The 20,357-nt window shown below is 38.7% G+C and overlaps 1 protein-coding gene across 1 annotated transcript in view; it reads right to left on the bottom strand.

Annotated features, from left to right (window-relative positions):
• The window catches only part of Nup160 (nuclear pore complex protein Nup160), a 507,399-nt gene that overhangs the window by 38,183 nt on the left and 448,859 nt on the right, over nt 1–20,357 (bottom strand). The gene's annotated exons all lie outside the window — the stretch shown is intronic.

Here is a 20,357-nt window from a genome sequence, read left to right as displayed (position 1 = left end):
CTATTTTATTAAGTTCATTTGCTGCTATCTGTAGTTCATCTTCGGATTTTGCAAATATAGCTTGATCATCAGCATATAATATAGTTTGGATTTTATTCCTGTTGTTCAACTGTATTCCATTGTTAATTGTTTGTTTCCATTCTTTAAGAATTTTATTGATGTAGATATATTAAATAAATTTGGTGATAGTCCACATCCTTGTTTCACTCCTTTATTGGTGTTAATTGGGTCTGATAGTTGGCCATTAGAATATTTTATACAGAGACTTTTGAGTTTTTATATAGGCTTTGGATCGCTTTCCGGAGTTGGGTTGGGTTGGGATATTTTCTTCACGTAGAATCTGCCACAGTTTTTCTCGGTTTACATTGTCATATGCTTTTTAATAATCAATAAACAGCAGAAATATTGGTAGATTGAATTCTCATCTTTTCTCCAAAATTTGTTGTAATGAGAAAATGGCATCTATTATGCTTCTCCCCCTTCTGAATCCACATTGTTCTTCTTCAGAATTGTTCACTGTATGTATTAAGTTTATTCTTTAGTATATTGGAGTACAGCTTTGCAGCAGTTGACAGCAGTGTTATCCTTCTGTAGTTGTTAGGTTATTTCTGGAGCCTTTTTTGTGTATATTTGATTACTATTCCTGTTTCCCAATCTTTGGGTATCTGTTGCTTATGCCATATGATGTTAAATAATTTTAGTAGTGCGTTTTTAGTAAGGTGCCTCCATATTTAAATAGTTCTACATTCAAATTGTCTATGCCTGGGCCTTTTCGGTTTTTTGATTTTGTAATATTAACTCTAGTTCTTCCATTGTTATATTTTCTTCATCTTTGGTTACCACAGATTCATCTTCCAATTCCCTAGTGCCAGGGTTATACCATAGTTTGGAATAGTGTTGCTTCCATTCTGCTTGGGAGATGGAGTTGTGTCTAGTTGTATTGTAAGAACCCATTTCTTACACTCATCCTTGGGAAATAAATTTTATAAAGTAACAAGAAAAAAAAACATATATATTAAATAATATTATTTACATAGGACGATTTTCAGCTTAGATTGCACACGCTCTGTACCATACAGTTAAGTAGGGGGAGGATTATGGTAACAACGGGGAGGGGGGGGGGGAGCTAGACGGAGCACTAAAGTACAATGGGAGCACTGTAAAGGGCAGCTCAAGTCAAGATAAACGGAACGTGGGCAACCCTTTGGAAGAAAAGAACAAGGGGACCGACTCCCCCTTGAGGAGAGCAAGAATTTTAAAGACTAAGCGGGAGAAGGGACCCTTGATGTAGCATACACCGTGTGGAAATGGCTAGCCGCTGGATGAAACAGACCGACTCCTTGAGCATTTAATAATTTCAAGGAGCGGTAGAGAAAAAACAGAGTGGACTAAAAGGGGTAAGTGCATCGGAATGATCACATAGAGATATCTAGAAATTTCGAGAAGCCGGAAGTTCCCTCAGGAAAGGAAGGGCCACGAAAACGGAAGAAGTGGGTGAGAGTGAACGAGGATGAATCGGATGACGAAGAACGAACTATGATTGGACCAGAATAGAAGGGGTGGCGGAGAACAAAAAGGAGATGCAACAGGAGGAAGAGAGAGTTTTGGAGTTTTTTGGGAGAGTTGTGTGAAAGTTTTGAAGAAGGTGGGAGTTCTTGAATACGAGAGGAGTTGGGCAAATCATGGGAATGTGGTAGCGGAATTGAAGCAGTTTGTCGCAAAGACAATTCATTAGGCAAGTCCTGGGAGAGGTCAGCCGCAACGTGGAAGTGGGAAGGAGATACCCAATGAAAGATGGAAACATATACGCTGGAGCTGAGTGAAATGGATCGAAAAGTCTCGGTATAGAGAGATAAGGAAGAGATACCCCTGGAAAAATAGAGGTAGGGAGAGAAAGACACCGATGAGGACCCTGTATAGTCTGGCTTCTTGATAAAGCAGTAAGGAGAGACTTGATAATTCTATTATGCACCCCCAGTATCGTCGAGCTGATCAGACACCCAAAGCGGACCGGAGCAACTCATTAATACCCCGACTAGAAATCGCAGTGCCGTATGGAGAGATGAGTGAGTACCTGAAGGAAGGCGAATTCCTGTAGATGAGCAGCAGTTCCTTAGCCGATGACTAATTCCAGTAGGAGCCTGACGATGCCCTATGCTGATGATGATGGCCACCCCTGAGCTGAGAAAAAGGTTGTGTGAGGAGTGACCCCTTAAGCTGTTATGTAAGAACAGTCAGTCCTCATATAACACGTGTTTACATTACACAAACCGAATTCACTTATGCACAATTGTATTTACAAGAAATGGCAGTCGGACGCGGAATCACCCCAACCGAATGCAACACGATAGGAATGAAGAGAAGATTCTGAAAATGTATTTATGTTTTTTTATATCAGTGAAGAGGAAATGCATTTCACCATAATAACGTAAAATTCCACCTATCGGTATTATCGCAAATGCAATTAGATCGAGTTTACTACCAGTTTATAACAGATTCCACTAGCAGGAATGCAACTGGAAATTGTTTTTATTGTTTTATGGTAGTAACCCCCAGAAATGTGCTTTTGTAAAATGTGAGCTAGTGAGGTTTTAATAGAGTTGTCTCTGCCTTTACGGTGTTGTTATTCAGCTGCTATACGCACACAGCTTTGTTTATGTGAATCAAGCGTGCCTCCTCATTATAAGTATTTTACTCCTAAAAATGAGTAAAATACTTAAAAGGTGTGAAAAGGAAGTGTTCTGGTGAAGACACTGCAGATTCAGAGAGAAAAAGAAAAGTAATATCGATAAACAGAGGTGGACTGGGTCAAAAATTCTTACCCGGGAAAATTTGTAGTGGCCTCACACTAGCGTTTATGGCCAAAATCACACCGGTCCCCGGCCCACCAGGGTTTCCCTTTATTATGATTATGGCCAGTCCGCCTCTGTTGATAGAGAAAAAAAAATATGAAATTGTGAAACGCTTTGAGTGAAATGAAAGACCATGTGATATTGCACGTGCTACAGACCTAAATGAGGCAACGCCGAGAATTACAAAGAATGCAGAGAAAATAAAAACTTTCATAGCAGGAACAACTCAAAGTGTAATTAAAATCCATTGGATTAAAAGACACAAAGAATTGGAAGAGATGGAACGGCTGTCATCTGTTTGGATAGAAAATCAAACAAAAAACAAGTTTGCTTACGATAGAAGCAAAAGCATTAGCAATATTTTATTGCGTAATAGTCGTCATAAAATACGTAAGTATTTTATTATGATTATTTATTGTGTTTGGTAACGTTTTGGTTACAAATGTGTGTTCAATCTTGGGTGGTCGGCACCTAACCCTATTTTTCCCAAGGGCCTATTGTTTATATTGGACGATTTTGCACTGCACGAGTTTCTAGGAACACAACTATCGTGCTATACGAGGACTGACTGTACTAGATAATAGCTTTAAGCTAGATTTGAAGGAAAGGACTCTAGGGAATGTTTTAATTAATTGATAGATGATTTGATATTGTTTTAGCATAAAGGGAATGAGAAAGTCCGTAAAAATAAATTGAACTCATCATAAAGATAAGTTTAATAAGCAAGGTAGATAAAGATATATGTACTGGTGAATGGTATGTTTTATGTTGAGACTAAAGAGTGTTCTACGCACGTAATTTTTGGAAGGGATAATTAAAGAAAGAATTTAGCGGGGGCTTATAAACTTAGGAAAATACACCTATAGGTGTTATGCTCACTGCTGTAATCCCAGTTGGGGAAGTTTAATTGTTAGAAGGCAAGAGAATGTTGTGAGATGTAAACCTGAACCAGAAGGAGAAAAGGTGGAAGGACACGAAGAGACAAGATGAAATATGAGTTGTGATTGTTTTTACATCTTAGCACACATATAATGCTAGTAGTTAACATTATACCCAATTCATGATCTATGCTATATTCTTCTAATGTATATACTGTGAATAAACAATATTGTACATGTTTACCAAGTGTAGTATGAGTCATTCTGAATACTCAGCCAGTCCAGGAGACATACACAAACTACTATTCCGCCAGAATCTGTAATCTTCTGTGCGGTACACCAGTCAGGTGCTAATGTGGAAGGGGGTGAATTGGGGGAGATAATTGAGTAACACAAAGTTAAGAGAGGTGGGTCTGAAAGCTAAAGTGATTTATTAATTGATCAATCACCAAAGAATATAAGATAAAATTACTCAAAAAAAAAAAAAAATAAATAAAAAAATAAAAAATAAAATAGAGAAATCCCCCCCCCCCCCCAACAGTAATTTCTTAAAAATTTTAAAACCTCTTCTCTGCGGGCCAGTGATATCACGTTCTAAAGATTTAACAAATTTATCCCAGTCATCTTGTCAGATTCTTCTGGTTAGTTTTCTGACTTCTGCTCTAAGCTTTTTATATTTTATGTGTAGATGTAGATCTTTAGTTTGTAGGAACAGTTTATAGGTCTTTTTTTCTCATTAATTGTTTCTTTCAATTCTTCATCTGATGCGCAGCAAAAATTGCAAAAAGTGTACAAAATTACAAAAAGAAAGAGGAGACAGGCATAACGTCAGTAAGTTTTACCTTTCAAGCATTGTTGCCAGAATTAACTCTCCAGCTGATAAGCATGCCACTGTGGAAGTTGAGGACTGTGGAGATTTAGAAGTGGTTTTTTTTCCCAAGACATCGCAAAATTTCTCTGCAGCTGTGGAATCAGCACTGGCAGCATTAGTAGAGGCAAATGATGCAAGAAAGCAAGCTTATACATAATCAACCAAAAAAAAAAAAAAAAAAACCTCTTCTCATTTCACTGATCCATTCAGTCCAAATGTTTGTCTAGTTCTGCCTTGAATTTATTTAAGCTATCAATTTCCACAACAACAGATGGAAGTTTGTTCCAGCAATCAACTACTCACTCGCTAAAGGCAAACTTCCGCACATCTATTTGACAACTATCTTTCCTCAGTTTGAATCTATGTCCCCTCAGGCAAGAGGAAGAATCCCCTCAACATTAAGCCTGCTCAATCCATTCAAGGCCTTATACACCTCAATCATATCGCCTCACAGGTGCCTAGTCTCCAGAAGCTGCAATTTGCAGAACTTCAGCCTTTCTTCACAAGAGCACCCCTTTGTTTCCTTCACCAGTCTTGTTGCCCTTCTCTGTACTCATTCTATTAATTCTACATCCTTCCTAAAATGAGGCTTCCAGACCTGTATGCAGTACTGAAGGTGTGGCCTGACCATTGCCTTCTACAAGGGGATAATCACCTCCTTATCCCAGCTCGCAAAATTCCTGTATATCATTGACAAAACCCCATGACCTAGTCTAGCAGCCTGTCTGCACTGCTCAGAAAACTTCATATCGGACTGCATAATTACCTCAAGGTCTCTTTCATTCTCCACTACCCTGAGTGTAACACCACATAGTTGATACATTTCTCTGGGGTTACTGCTACCCATATACAGTACTTTTCATTTCTGAATGTTAAACTTCAGTTGCCACTTCTCTGCCCATCTACCCAACTTTTCCAGATCCTGTTGCAGCAGCATACTGTCATTAACAACCCTGCCAACCTTAGTATCATCTGCAAAGTTTGACATTAAACTTGATATACCTTCATTAATGTCATTGATAAATATACAAAACAACAATGGGCCTAACACCGAACCCTGAAGGATACCACTAATAACATTAGTCCATGTAGAGCAGTACCCATTGACGATCACTCTCACTGACTTCACCACATACTTTAATGTGCCGACCAGGCTAGCCAGGTGAGTAAAGTGCCTGCCTGGCAACCCAAAGGTCGCGGGTTCGAATCCTGCCTCGGACTTGGATCACAGTAAAATGCAAAAACTTTGGGAAGTGCATTATGGCTATAGAAGCTGATGTGCCAACAACAACAACACAAAAAAAAAAAAAAAAAACTGTAATGTTTTGGAAACCAGTGCGATGCATGAACCTATTAAACCACACGTTGCTTGCGATGAAATTGGCTTGGGGTTTGCTGTACTTATACTTGATATCTTCATAAATACTTCTTGCTTTTGTTTCATAAATACTTCTTGCTTTTGCATTGGACTCAGGGGCACTTGCTTCTGAATATGATTTTCCATTTATATTATCAATAGCGTTTCCACCTTCGATATAGCACCCGAATGCTATTTTGTAATCACTGATGATTTTAAATGCGTTGATCCTTTAACATGTTCTTTTATACGCGCATGTCTCTTAAAATAGTATTCACTATTGAAGCAGTGAGACCTAATTCCATGCAATACATGACAAACTTTGTCCTGTTTCGTACTTCTTTAAAAAACACCTTCTGAATCAATTTTGTTTCATTTCCTAGCACTGCCAGCACTTGCACTTTCTGTTGGTCCCTTTCCCTTCACCACTGTAATAAGTAAATAGGAATGAAGAGAAGATTCTGAAAATTTATATGATTGAATATTTCAGTGAAGGGGAACTCATTTCTTTTCTCCATAATACTGTAACATAAAAAACCACAGAATTACAGTTAGTGGTATCATCGCAAATGCAACAATATTGAGTTTACTACCCAGTTTATAAGTGATTGCACTAACAGAAAAGCCCAATAAACTGGACAGTGAAAACTGTTTTATTGTTTTATGGTAGTGACCTCCAGAAATGCACTTAAGAACAATATCACAAAGGCGTACAGAATTGATTATTATAACCGAACATATGATAGCGATGAAAGTGTAGTGCAATTTCCATTATAAAAATTACCTTTTAGAGAGATAAATAGCTCAGTTATATAGCGAAAATTTCAACTTCCGAGATTTTGGAACGAATTACCACAAAAAAAATACAACGTGATTGGGTTCTCATTACGATATTTTCATTTACGATACCTCAATTTATTCCTATGGGATACAAAATACATTTCCATGGTTTTTCCAAGTTTGCACTTGTCGGAAAAACTTACGTAAAGTCTAATTTCCGTAAGTCAAGTGTTACATAAGCAGAGAAGTGGCTGTATGGTGAATATTGCCAAACCACAGTTAAAACTTCTTATTTATATTGCAATCCTTTAACGAGTGGAAAACGCACTGCAGAGACTCAATTTAGTTCATAGTATTTCTTGCACCCAAATGCATCATAATAAGGATCCACCAGATGTACCTTAGACAAAGAATAAAGTTACATGTAAATTTTGTTACCCTAAATTGGCTGAAAGCCTTATTACTCCATTATGCACTCACTTTGGATCATGAATTCCATTTCTCAAATATTAGAATAATGGATGTTTACCCATTATTCTAATCAGTAGCACTGTGTTCTTATGTGCCGCCAGTAAGCAAAATAAATTTTGCCGCCCTAAATGTTGAATACCGATAAGTGTTAAACAATCAGGAAACAATATTGAAAAAAATTTAGCCGTCCTCTTGAACTGCCACCCGAAAGCAACGCTTTGTAAGATGTAAAATCTTACCAATATATTATTTTATAGAAAAGTGAGATTAATTTAAAGTAAAACTTATAATATGGCAATACGGGGGAGCGAAACCTTACAAGTCAAGAATATTACTAAGGTCACTCGCAAGGGATTAAATTAGACAACGTCTATACAAGGGGAGCGGTAGGCTGAAAGGCTATTAGCAACCTAGGTACACTTCGACTCCCAGCTCACACAGACAAACCAAAACAATAGAAACGAGTAGCAACTGCTGTTAGTAATAGGTGTTAACTCTGGAAAACAATGGCGCGGTGGGCCATGGTACTGTCGGGACATTTCTTTGATCGGTGACATCTGGAGAAGAGACAGGTAGTAAATACGGAACAAATGCTGGGAATTAGATTTAAGACTGGCGTCTGGCTGTCGGCGATGGCAGGTTTGGTAGATCTTGGGAAATAAATCTGCTAAAGTATAACTATAGGCGGCGAACTTCAAAGGTACAGACAGCCTGAGAAATTTTACAAATTTCTTAAAATAAGTTAGATCGAGCAATAAACAGAAAGCTTGGGAAAAGATAACATGGGCGAATTAGGACAGAGTGAAAGTTGATAAAATGAGAAAGATTGGCTAAGACTCGGAACAAGGGCGGACCTGACACAAAGAGGCGGTACGTAGTTGAGATGAAAAAAAGCGAATGAACAGGGAGAGACAGAGCCAGATCCCTGAGTTGAGTTGTGTGGGAGTTTATGGAAATGAGTTAGGAGGGGGACAAAGTTGAGATTCTTGTCAGTGCTTGGAAAAATGAGATAGTACAGAGAACGGACAGTTGAGATCTTGTGGGTGTTTATGAAAATGGGTTAGTGGGATTCTAAGTTGAGTTTTTGTTGGTGCTAGGGAAAATGAAATAGTCAGCGGACACAGCAGTCGAGATTTTTGTCGATATAATTAAAAATTAGTTAGTAATATGGACAGTTGAGGGTTCTGTTGTGGTAGGAAATGTGTGTCAGTTAACAGTTGAGTGTTTGGTCGTGGTGGGAAAAGAGAAGGGTAGCGCCCTGGGAAGATTTCTTCTTGAAAGAGTTCTTAATAGGTGGAGTGGAAAAACGAGGGTAGCACCCTATGAGTTTTTCCTTGTGATAGGTTTTAATAAGGTGGAGAGAAAGGGAGCGAAATCCGCAGAATTAGTAGCTTGAGAGAAGGAGCGAAAATGCGGAATTAGTAGCTCGATGAGAAGGAAGGAAGCAGGGAATGGATGGTAGCCCGAATAAGGTGGAGAAAGAATGCCAGTCTCATGCAGCCAAGAGTTCCTAAAAATTATCTGTAGCAAATTCAGGTGTAGCAGATGAAGGAGATGAAGGAGATCCTCAGAGAGCCAAAAATGGAAGGTTGAAACCTCCCCTGGGAAAGAAAGGAAAAAGATAGAAGTAGGTGAGATATTATTAAGTACTGTAAGTTAACAAGGACTGTTAGTGAAACAGTAGAGTGATTAATTAAAAAAAAGGGGTAGCACTAGAAGTAAATTGATAGATAAATTATCTCTGAAGTAAATTATATATATACTAACAGAGTTTAATTAATTAAAAAAGGTTATTGTAAAATGCAAGAGAAACGAAGGATGAGTAATAGATTAAATTGTTGTTCAAATGATTATAATGTGTTAGAAGGGTAGTAAGGTTTATATGAGAAGTTTTGATTATGTTTTAAGGATAGATAATTGAATTATATGAGAATCTTTGAATGTTTTAAGGATAGATAATTGAATATAGTGTTTGTATTGATGAAGAATTGTTGGTTCATCTGAAAGACTAATAACAAATAGAGACTTTAGGAAAGTTAAGATTGGTCTTCAGTGTATTGTAACAGAATGGTGAGAACACAGAGTATAATGATGAAAGTAGCATATTGATTGTTAATATAAGGAACACAATTGTATCCAGAAGTAAGTGAAGTAGGTATGTGAAGGTGTATAAGTCTTAGGAGTTAGTTAGTTAGGGCAAGAAGAATGAATCAGTGTTTTCATATAATGGTCAACTCAGATTAGCTAGTGAAGGGAAACAGGAATAAGAATAATTTATGCAAGGTATCCTTGATTTAACTTTGTATGCATATTACATGTTTTTTTATTCAATTGTATATTATGTTGTATATAAATATGTAAATAAACTTTGTTGTTTATTAATTTGTGAGTTTATTATTCCTGAACACTCAGCCTTTCCGAAGGGAATTATACATAATTGAGAAGTTCCCATGAATCTGGAATTCTCCTGTGAAGCAAAGTCAGATGTGCACGTGGGGGTGTAAGGAATAGAGGTCTATATAGTTATAAGGGAACAGAACAAATAAGGAATATTTAATAAAGCATTATTATTATTCATATTACACATATGAATTAAACATATGAACATTACACATATAATTAAATTTATGGGTAAACTATGGTGTATCTACACCGATATTATATAATATATGGTCTTTCAGTTTATAATAGGAAGAAATAAGTGCAAATGCATACTTCTGAAATTATATGTGCCATTTAGATTGTAAATTTAAAATAAAATTGAAAACAGAAGTGACCAATAGTACCCCCCCCACACACACACATACAAACTTAAAAATATGCACAAAAAATCACTTTGTTTAAGCCCTATTGTGATCATGAATCCAGAAAAAAAATGCCTCTGGATAGGCAAAATTACACTGCAACAGCACAGGAAGGTAGGTAAAAAAGTTCAGCACTACTGAGAGGTTTCCAAATAACCATTGCCAGATAAAATGGCCTCTCAGAAAATAGATGAGCACCTTGACCATTCAACAAGTGAATCACTGTAGAGGACCACTCAACACCAGAACTATCACGCTGAAGGAGCAGATAACTGTAAACATCAAAATCCTGGTTATAGCACCAAAAGGATAGCAACACTTGGGATAGAATATGCAACTATATGGAGAATTTCACAAAAACAACATAGCAGTGCTGAGAAAAATAGGCAGATTGGCAAACTGAATTTTCACATCGACAAATGCAAGGTAACGCATATTGGTAGCAGTAATTCCAGAATAACAACATAACAACCATGAGGTACCATACTCAGCGAAGAAGAAGAGACTTCCTACAGGCCCATAGGACCTGGCTGGAGCCAGAGATCGAAGTTATAAGACAACTGTACAGGCAAGCTAGAAACCGGTATACAGTGCTCATAAGACAATGGAAGCAGAAGTCTTGGGAGGACTTGGTAACAACAGCATGTAATGATGACCCCTGGGGCGAGGTAATTCCTTCTACTATAACACCAAATTGTGCTATGACCTCAACATAGCAAGCCAGTATCAACAACATTCTGGACACTATATTTAAGAAACCAGTTACCCCAATTACTGAACAACAGATAAAGCTCTGCTAAGACAATGAGAGTTACTATACACTGACAACAAAACAACTGTTTTTGCTGGAAGAACTCTATCTAGCAGCTAACAAACTTAGAAACCGGAAGTCGCATGGAACCAACAGGTTGGAACCAGAGATTGTAAATAAAACTGGAATTTATCCCGACCACCATTCTGAACCTCTTTAACCACTGCCTCAAAGCTGGATGATTTCCTTCAGCCTGGAAGACAGCAAATATCCGCCTCGTCTTAAAAAATACAAGCAAACCACAAGAACAACCAAACTCATACTGACCTATAGTCCTACTCTCCGTTATTAGCAAACTCTTTGAACATCTTCAACATCACAGAATAAATCAGCACTACAGCAATGCAAGCCTACAGTCACCAAATAAGTATGGATTGGGGGGGAAAAAAAAGCTGCGCTATTGATGCCCTGGAGCAGCGCTTCTCAAAGTGGGCGATAGGCATGAAAGGGGGTGACAGGGGGCAGATGGAGCACCATCAATGATTGGCCGTTACAAGGGTTTTATGACTTATTTAAAAAAATGCTGTGCCAAATATTATTACTGTTCATTGTGTCATTCACTGTCAGCATTTAGTTGCAAAAAAACTTGGTGATCAACTGCACAATTCTATACAAACTGTTATTACTGCTATAAACAAAATTAAAGCATATTCTTTGAATGATCGTATATTTCGAAAGCTTTGTGATCAAAACAGTGAAGATTTTGAACGATTGCTATTTCACTTCGAGGTTCGGTGGCTGTTAAAAGGCAACTGTCTCAACAGATTTTATGAACTCTTTGATACTGTTGTCGAGTTTTTTGAAGATAGGAACAACGACCTTAGTAATGACCTCAAGAAAATGAAAACTGATATTGCTTATCTTGCAGATTTTATTTATCCAAAATTAAAGCTTTTTATGCGCAACATAGGACAACATGAATTGTATCAATTCCAAATCTGTTGGAAATAGAGAAAAAAGAAAAATAGCTGATGAAACTCTAACTTTTTGTAATCATCTAGAAATGTTGCACAGAGATATGCAGGAAAGGTTCGAAGATCTCCTTAATTTGAAAATTCCAGATTGGGTTATAAATCCTTTTTTAAATAATGACGATGGTGAACGTTTTGTAGAAGAATTGATTGAGTTACAAAATGAAGTTGAACGGAAGCCAAAATTTCAAAATTCATATCAGGAATTTTGGTTACAAAAGAAAATCCCTGACCATTATCCTGCATTGTGGGGAATTGTAAAAAGATTACTTATTTCTTTTACAATGTCATATCTAGTTGAAACCGGTTTCAGTGCTGTATCTCAATTGCTGACAAAACAAATAAATTGTCTGGATGTTGTTAAACGTGGCGATTTACGACTTCTACTTACAGATATTAAACCTAATATTGATAAGCTAATAAATCTCCATCAAGCTCATCCATCGCATTAAATATTAAAATATAATTAACTATTTCCATCAATATCATGACTTATTTATGTAATTAACTTTAATTTTTATGACTTAATTTAAGTGACTACAACTGACTTTATTTATGTAGTTGTAATTTTTTACGAAGAAGGAATAAAGTTTTTTTTTTTTTTTTTTTTTGGTAGTTGTTGGCGCATCCGCTTCTGTGGCCATAGTGCACCTCCCAAGGTTTTTGCAGTACTTTGATCAAAGCCCAAGGCAGGATTCAAACCCGTGACCTTTGGGTTGCCAGGGAGGCACTTTACCCACCTGGCTAGCCAGGTCGGCAAAGAATAAAGTGCAGTGAATAGTTTTTTTTTATAATTCACACACATACATGCAGGGCTGCATTTACGTTTTTGGAGGCAAACAGACAAATATTCATTTCAGTTATTTAGCTTCACTTTATATTGGTGGGCTAAAAAAAAAGCCCTGGCGAGGGCTTTTTTTTTTTTAAGGGGGGGGATCCAAAAAAGTTTGAGAAGCACTGCCCTGGAGGGTATCATCACAGCTGCGAAGAATACCAACAGGATATACTTCCTGGTGATCTCCACCAACTTTTCTGGGGTGTTTGACTCACTTAGTGTTAGAGGTCAAGCATCTTTGGCAGACAGAGTGGCCAACCTCCTCTACAAACTCGCAGAGGAGGATAACTGTCAAACCCCTATACTGTCAGCTCACCAGACAAGTGTTCGGAGGGTATATTGATATTGATTAAACCTAATATTGATAAGCTAATAAATCTCCATCAAGCTCATCCATCGCATTAAATATTAAAATATAATTAACTATTTCCATCAATATCATGACTTATTTATGTAATTAACTTTAATTTTTATGACTTAATTTAAGTGACTACAACTGACTTTATTTATGTAGTTGTAATTTTTTACGAAGAAGGAATAAAGTTTTTTTTTTTTTTTTTTGGTAGTTGTTGGCGCATCCGCTTCTGTGGCCATAGTGCACCTCCCAAGGTTTTTGCAGTACTTTGATCAAAGCCCAAGGCAGGATTCAAACCCGTGACCTTTGGGTTGCCAGGCAGGCACTTTACCCACCTGGCTAGCCAGGTCGGCAAAGAATAAAGTGCAGTGAATAGTTTTTTTTTATAATTCACACACATACATGCAGGGCTGCATTTACGTTTTTGGAGGCAAACAGACAAATATTCATTTCAGTTATTTAGCTTCACTTTATATTGGTGGGCTAAAAAAAAAGCCCTGGCGAGGGCTTTTTTTTTTAGGGGGGGGGGATCCAAAAAAGTTTGAGAAGCACTGCCCTGGAGGGTATCATCACAGCTGCGAAGAATACCAACAGGATATACTTCCTGGTGATCTCCACCAACTTTTCTGGGGTGTTTGACTCACTTAGTGTTAGAGGTCAAGCATCTTTGGCAGACAGAGTGGCCAACCTCCCCTACAAACTCGCAGAGGAGGATAACTGTCAAACCCCTATACTGTCAGCTCACCAGACAAGTGTTCGGAGGGTATCCCCAACTCTGGGCTGGACAACACCACCCACAGATTTCACCGGAGAAGACAAACTCCATCCTACTAAAAGGGACACTGCAAGTAACCAGGAACTCCTCAAATCAAAATACAACAAAGAACAATAAAACTCTCTATGGAGTTGAAATACCTTGGGAGTTATCCTAGACAAGAACCTCTCTTTCACCCCGCATCTAATCGATCTCCATCAGAAAAAAAGGAATTACAGTGCCCTTGTGAACAAAATCTCCCAATGGGAATGGGGTTAAAAAGACAAACATTATCTCTCTACCGATAATTTCTTATGCAACAGGTGTCTGGTTCCCCACAGCTAACACTGCAGTTAATAAAAGAAAACTGGAAACCACCTGGCATGCCATACTGACCATCACAAGAGCCGTCTGCACGGTCAGTACTCATGCTCTCCAGGTTCTGGCCGGAGCTCTCCCACTGAATGTAGCAGTTGCATAGATTTCACAACTGACCCTGCCAGCAATCCTAAAGCAGAAAAATTGAAGATCTATCCAAAACCTCCAGAGTGGTTCTCCCCCAGCCCCCATCCTATTCACTGGACATGGGTCTTTCAAGGCAAAACTAGCTGGGTTCCGGATCATGGAGAACCCAAACTGTCACTGTGACACCCCAGAGACCTGGGAGCACCTGACATACCATTGTGACTACTATGAGGACCTTAGGTGCATCCTTCTTGTGTTGTTTGTTATTTGGTTTTTAGGAGCATTAGCAACTAAGGCCATATTGCTCCGGGATATGCGGTGGTCATTCCCTGACCTTTCCGCATCCTCCATATTTGGTGGTGACGGGCTCGAACCCCGGTCTAATCAAGAAGCGTGTGCTACGCACTGCTGCTCCTTCCCACCTGGCTACGGAGGCGCCTGCATCCTTCTTACAAAAACTCACTTTCTCCCTAGGAATGCGGAACACCACTTACTGGACAGTGTGGAAGTATATGCCACCTTTGCTAAGGATCTCTTCTTGAGACAGAAAACTCTACCTAGGACTTGACACTAACAGGGCAAAGATGCCTACCCTGCCAAACAGACATGATCCAAAAAACAAAGACAATTCTGCCCGACTCCAAAAACCAACTACCTGGATATGACCTAACACCTGAAAGGGCCTATCACTGGACAGGACTGTGCACAAAGTGATCTTCAGCATTACTTTCTTGCTTTGCTTCTCTCAACCTGCAAGGATCCATAAGTGCTGCCACCACACCATTTGGCGATCTATACCATGCCAACTTGAGTGGTATCTTTTATCCCATCTCCTTTCTGCTTTTGCCCAGGTGGAACAGGCCCCACCAAGCTTCTGGTGGGGCCTTCCCCCACTGACCTCCTGGGTTGTCTTCCCTATCATCTTGTTGATGATGAAGCTTCACACCAGCCAGAAGATAAATAAATTCAATACTGTAATTAAAACTTTATTTACAATAAAATAAGTATAAAATATATATTTACAATAAAAATAAAAATATATAAATAACACTGATAAAATTTGCTGTAGCTTTCGGAGGCAGCAGTCTCCTTCCTCAGCAGCATATGTCTACTGTGCAGCACATCCTTAAATAGCAGATCCATGGCACACATCACATAGTTCCACGGTTGGAATTTTCCATTTGCGCACCGGGACCAGAAATGGCTTAGGAGTGCGCTAGCTGAAACCGTTCATCACGTCCAACAACGACTGTTTCCAGGAGGGGGTGTAGACGTACACCCCTATCCCTATTAATAGTATTGCTAGCTGCCCCAGTACATAAACTCTCAAGCCATTTACAGTCCCAGAACCCCTGTGCATGAACAGTGATGACAGCATCCTCCGGGGAAATTTGATGTTGTTTCTCCCAGAAATGTTCAGCCACAGCAGACTTCCCATAATTTGCAGACTTTACTGCGTTTGCATGCTCCCCCAGCCGGTCTTTCAATCGCCACCCTGTCTCACCCACATAACACACCCCACAATCCGGGCATTTGATTTCGTACACCACCCCACTGCTGGATTCTTTGGATATGGGGTCTTTTACTTGAGATATCGCTGTGTGCAACCTCCAACCTGGGAGTTGCACCCAGCATATCTGACACCCCTGAATTATACGTGCAATGTGGTCTGACAGGCCCGGATAGTAGGGAATGTATGCGGTGCTCACAGGGGCAAACTGCTCATTACGGGTGGACTCTACTCCTCTAATGGCTTTTTTTTTTTTTTTTTTTTTTTTTTTTTTTTTTTTTTAGTTAGTTGTTGGCGCATCGGCTTCTGTGGCCAAAGTGCACCTCCCAAAGTTTTTGCAGTACTTTGATCCAAGCCCAAGGCGGGATTCGAACCTGCGACCTTTGGGTTGCCAGGCAAGCACTTTACCCACCTAGCTAGCCCGGTCGGCTCTAATGGCTCTGTCCAACACCCTCTGTGGAGGTGTGTTATGTGGGTGAGACGGGGCGGCGATTGAAAGACCAGCTGGGGGAGCATGCAAATGCAATAAAGTCCGCAAATTATGGAAAGTCTGCTGTGGCTGAACATTTCTGGGAGAAACAACATCAAATTTCCCCGGAGGATGCTGTCATCACAGATCATGCACAGGAGATCTGGGACCGTAAATGGTTTGAGAGTTTATGTATTGGGGCAGCTAGCAACACTATTAATAGGGATAGGGGTGTACGTCTACACCCACTCCTGGAAACCGTCGTTCTTGGACGTGATGAACAGTTTCAGCTAGCGCGCTCCCGAGCCATTTCTGGTCCCGGTGCACAAATGGAAAATTCCAACCGTGGAACCATGTGATGTGTACCATGGATCTGCTATTTAAGGATGTGCTGCACAGTAGACATATGCTGCCTCCGAAAGCTACAGCAAATTTTATCGCTTTTAATTTCTAGGTTTTTAGTAAATTTATCAGTGTTATTTATATATTTTATTTTTAATGTAAATGTATATTTTATACTTATTTTATTGTAAATAAAGTTTTTAGTTACAGTATTGAATTTATTTATCTTCTGGCTGGTGTGAAGCTTAATCATCAACATGGTTTGTCCCAGCCTTGTAGGCCTATTTAGAGATATTTCCTATCATCCCCATACTTGTTTCCCCCCACCTCTGCAGTCTCCACCCCTACTCCATCTTATTGCGTGTGCCTTTTATTATTTTCTTATTATTTTTTTTCATACAATAGGCCAGAGGTTCTCAAACTTTTTCAGTTCATGGCATCCTTAGTGCCTCAGTAATTTTTTCACAGCACCCCTAGGCCAAAAGAAACACCTAACAGTTCCATTTATTGAGTAGTTAGGTCCAAACAATTTAATAAGTAATGTTGAAACTGTGAACTACCTTGAGCTAGCAGTTCATGGATTGTCCAAAAGATGTCAAGTATCACTGTAAAAAATTTCCCTCAATTTTAAATATCCCGCAGTGCCCCCGTGAGTTTGCTGCAGCACCCTGGCAAACAATATGGGGAGCCACTGCAATAGGCACTTGCCACTAAAATCTTCAGAAACTAGATGGCAGGGCCTGCCAGAGTACTTAGAGATCTCTCTACTGTCTGACCTGCCTCCTTGGGACAAAGGGGGATCCCCACTAGGGGCCCCAACAGCTAAAAGGTCAGAGGAGCACCACAACATGACACTAAACAACATAAACACACTTTACACTTTTTGAAAATCTCTGGCCTTCACAGAGTACTGTGTTACATAAACAAAGTACACAATGCAGAGATGGGAAGGAACCCCTGGGGCCATCAGACAATTAACACTTTACACTTTTATTAAGGGTACTGGAAAATGAAAAAACACTGGAGCTAACTGCATTAGTCAGACACGAAGTTATCTGAACAGAGCAGACAGGCTACCAGGGCAGCTCATGGGGTTTTGTGAATGATATACAGGAATAAGGAAATAAATATCAAATTGTATAAGGCAATTGTCAGTTCAGTCATCTTGATATTGAACACAAGACTAGGATCCTCATTTTAAGAAGTATGTGGATCTGTTGGAATGGGTACTAAGAATAGCAAGATCAATGAAAGGGTACTCTAACCAAGAAAGAGTTCAGTTCTGCAAATTGCAGTGTCGAGAAACCAAGTACACTAGGAACCTGCAAGATCTGATCGAGATGTTTAAGGCTTTAAATGGACCGAGTAAGCTAAATGCTGATGGAATAGCTCAAACAACACATGAGGGTACAAATTAAATTGAGGAAGAATGATTACAGGATAGAGGGCAAACAACTACTTGCTTTCAACCAGCAAGTAGTTGTCCGTTGCTATAAGCTTCCATCTGCTGCGGTAGAAGTAGGTAGCTTGAATAGATTTAAATAGGAACTAGATAAATTATTAGAGTGATTGAACAGATGATGTGGGAAGTGTTGGTGTCTTTTTTTTTTTTTTTTTTTTTTTTTTGCTTACAATGTATAAGCTTGCTTTCTTGAATCGTTTGCTACTATTAATACTAAAAATTTGTTAAAACTGTCAAGGATGGTTTCATAAAGACATAGTCATAGGTATTATATTGTTTATTTCCAATTCATGTGTAATAATTAGAGGAATATTGCTGGAACCCAGAAGTCATTATTTTGGATAAGTATATATTACTGAATACATGTGAATCTATACAAATTTTGTTTTTATTTCAAATTTATTTATTTATTATTATTTATTATTTTTTTTTTTTTTTAACTTTTCTTAACTTCAATCTTGCCTTATAGGACCTCTTTACTTGGAAATCTTGCCCTTACAAACTGTCAGTTGGTTACAAGCTGACAAAGCAAGCTTTTTTATTTATTTATTTATTATTATTATTTTTTTTTTTTTTTGGGAATTACAAGCTGTGGCAACTGAAGTTTAACATTGAAAAATGCAAAGTACTGCATATGGGTAGCAATAACCAAAGAGAAACACACCAAGTGTGTGGTACTACACTCAGGGAAGTGGAAAGTGAAAAAGACCTTGGGGGTAATTTTGCAGTCAAATATGAAGTTCGCTGAGCAGTGCAGACAGGCTGCCAAGGCAGGTCATGGAGTCTTGTCAGTGATATATATAGGAATTTTGCTAGCTGGGAAAGGGAGGTGATTATCCTGTTATACAAGGCAATGGTCAGGCCACACCTAGAGTACTGTGTACAGGTCTTCCTCGTTTTAGGAAAGATGTAGAGTTGCTAGAACGAGTACAAAGAAGGGCAACAGATTGGTGAGAGGAACAAAGTGATGCTCTTACCAAGAAAGGCTTAAGTTCTGCAAACTGCAGTGCCTGAGAGTAGGCACCTGTGAGGTGATTTGATTGAGGTGTATAAGGCCTTAAATGGCTTGAGCAAGCTGAATGCTGATGGGATTCTTCCTCTTGCTCAGATTAAGAACATGAGGAGGCACAGATTCAAATTGAGGAAAGACAGTTGTAGAATAGATGTGCAGAAATTTACCTTTAGCCAGTGGGCAGTTGATTGGTGGAACAGACTTCTATCTTTTGTTGTGGAAGTTGATAGCCTAAATAAATTTAAGGCTGAGCTGGACAGGCATTTGGAATGAATGAATGAATGGAAGAGTGAAATGGGGGGGGGGGGGGTTTGGCTGATGCTGCATAAGCATGCTTTCTTGCATTGTACACCTCTCAGTCCATCTGCTTAACTTTCGAATATTTTCAATTTTAGGTGTATCTTATATTTATTTATTCATCACGTTAATATCGAAAAGCAGTGATCCTTTTCAGGTTGTAAATTTTCTTAAGTGAGCATTTAAAAGCAAAACTAAGGTTGGTTTCTTTTTTTCTTTTTTTTTGAAGAACAAAAGAAAGTCATATTTTCATAATTTTGATAAAATTTAAAAAATAAATTAGTGACACAGATTTGTTACACATAAGTGTTGGGAATTTATACAAGCCTGAAAATAAAAAATGGTAACTTGAAAACAGAAACTTCCTTTTACATATAAGAAGATATGGAAAATGTAACACTAATTTTTCTTGAATCACTCAGTGCAGCCCGCGAAACAAATCTTTGAATATGGCCCCTATACGGGAAAAAGTTGGACACCACTGGCAGTAGAATGTGGACCACGGCTCATTGTCAGCATCAGGAAACCCCTTGATCTGCTCACTGTTGACCAGCGCAAATTACCGGTATGTGGGACAGGTGTTCGAATAGGTTTTACAAGTACCACTTAGCTCTTTTAATCCATTTAGCTCTTTTAATTCTTGCTTTTTTTTTTTTTTTTTTTTAATCATATGATGTGAGCAAATACACAAAGGAACCAGTTTTTTCCTGCTTCCTTCGTGTATCGTGGCCGTGAGGTCCAACCGGAGATTACGACACCATCATAATATGGTGCCATACTCTCTGGGTTCGAATCCTGCCTCAGGCTTGGATATTACGATGGTGCCGTACTCTCCGGTTGGACCTCACGGCCACGATACACGAAGAAAGCAGGAAAAAAACTGGTTCCTTTGTGTATTGTTCACATCATATTATTTAAAAAAAAATAAAAAAAATCCTTGCTTGGCAGCAGCACTAATTTCCTAAATTGCCTGAAGGCCAGAAGTGCGAAAGTGCATACCCAGTTAAGTCTCACCTAATCCATTCATTATATGAAGAATTTCTTAGCTCAACAGAAACTAT

The sequence above is a fragment of the Mastigoproctus giganteus genome, chromosome 9 (genome assembly GCF_048544385.1).
Source record: "Mastigoproctus giganteus isolate SK-2022 chromosome 9, ASM4854438v1, whole genome shotgun sequence".
Taxonomy (NCBI): domain Eukaryota; kingdom Metazoa; phylum Arthropoda; class Arachnida; order Uropygi; family Thelyphonidae; genus Mastigoproctus; species Mastigoproctus giganteus.
This window is presented reverse-complemented; position numbering and strand designations above follow the sequence as displayed.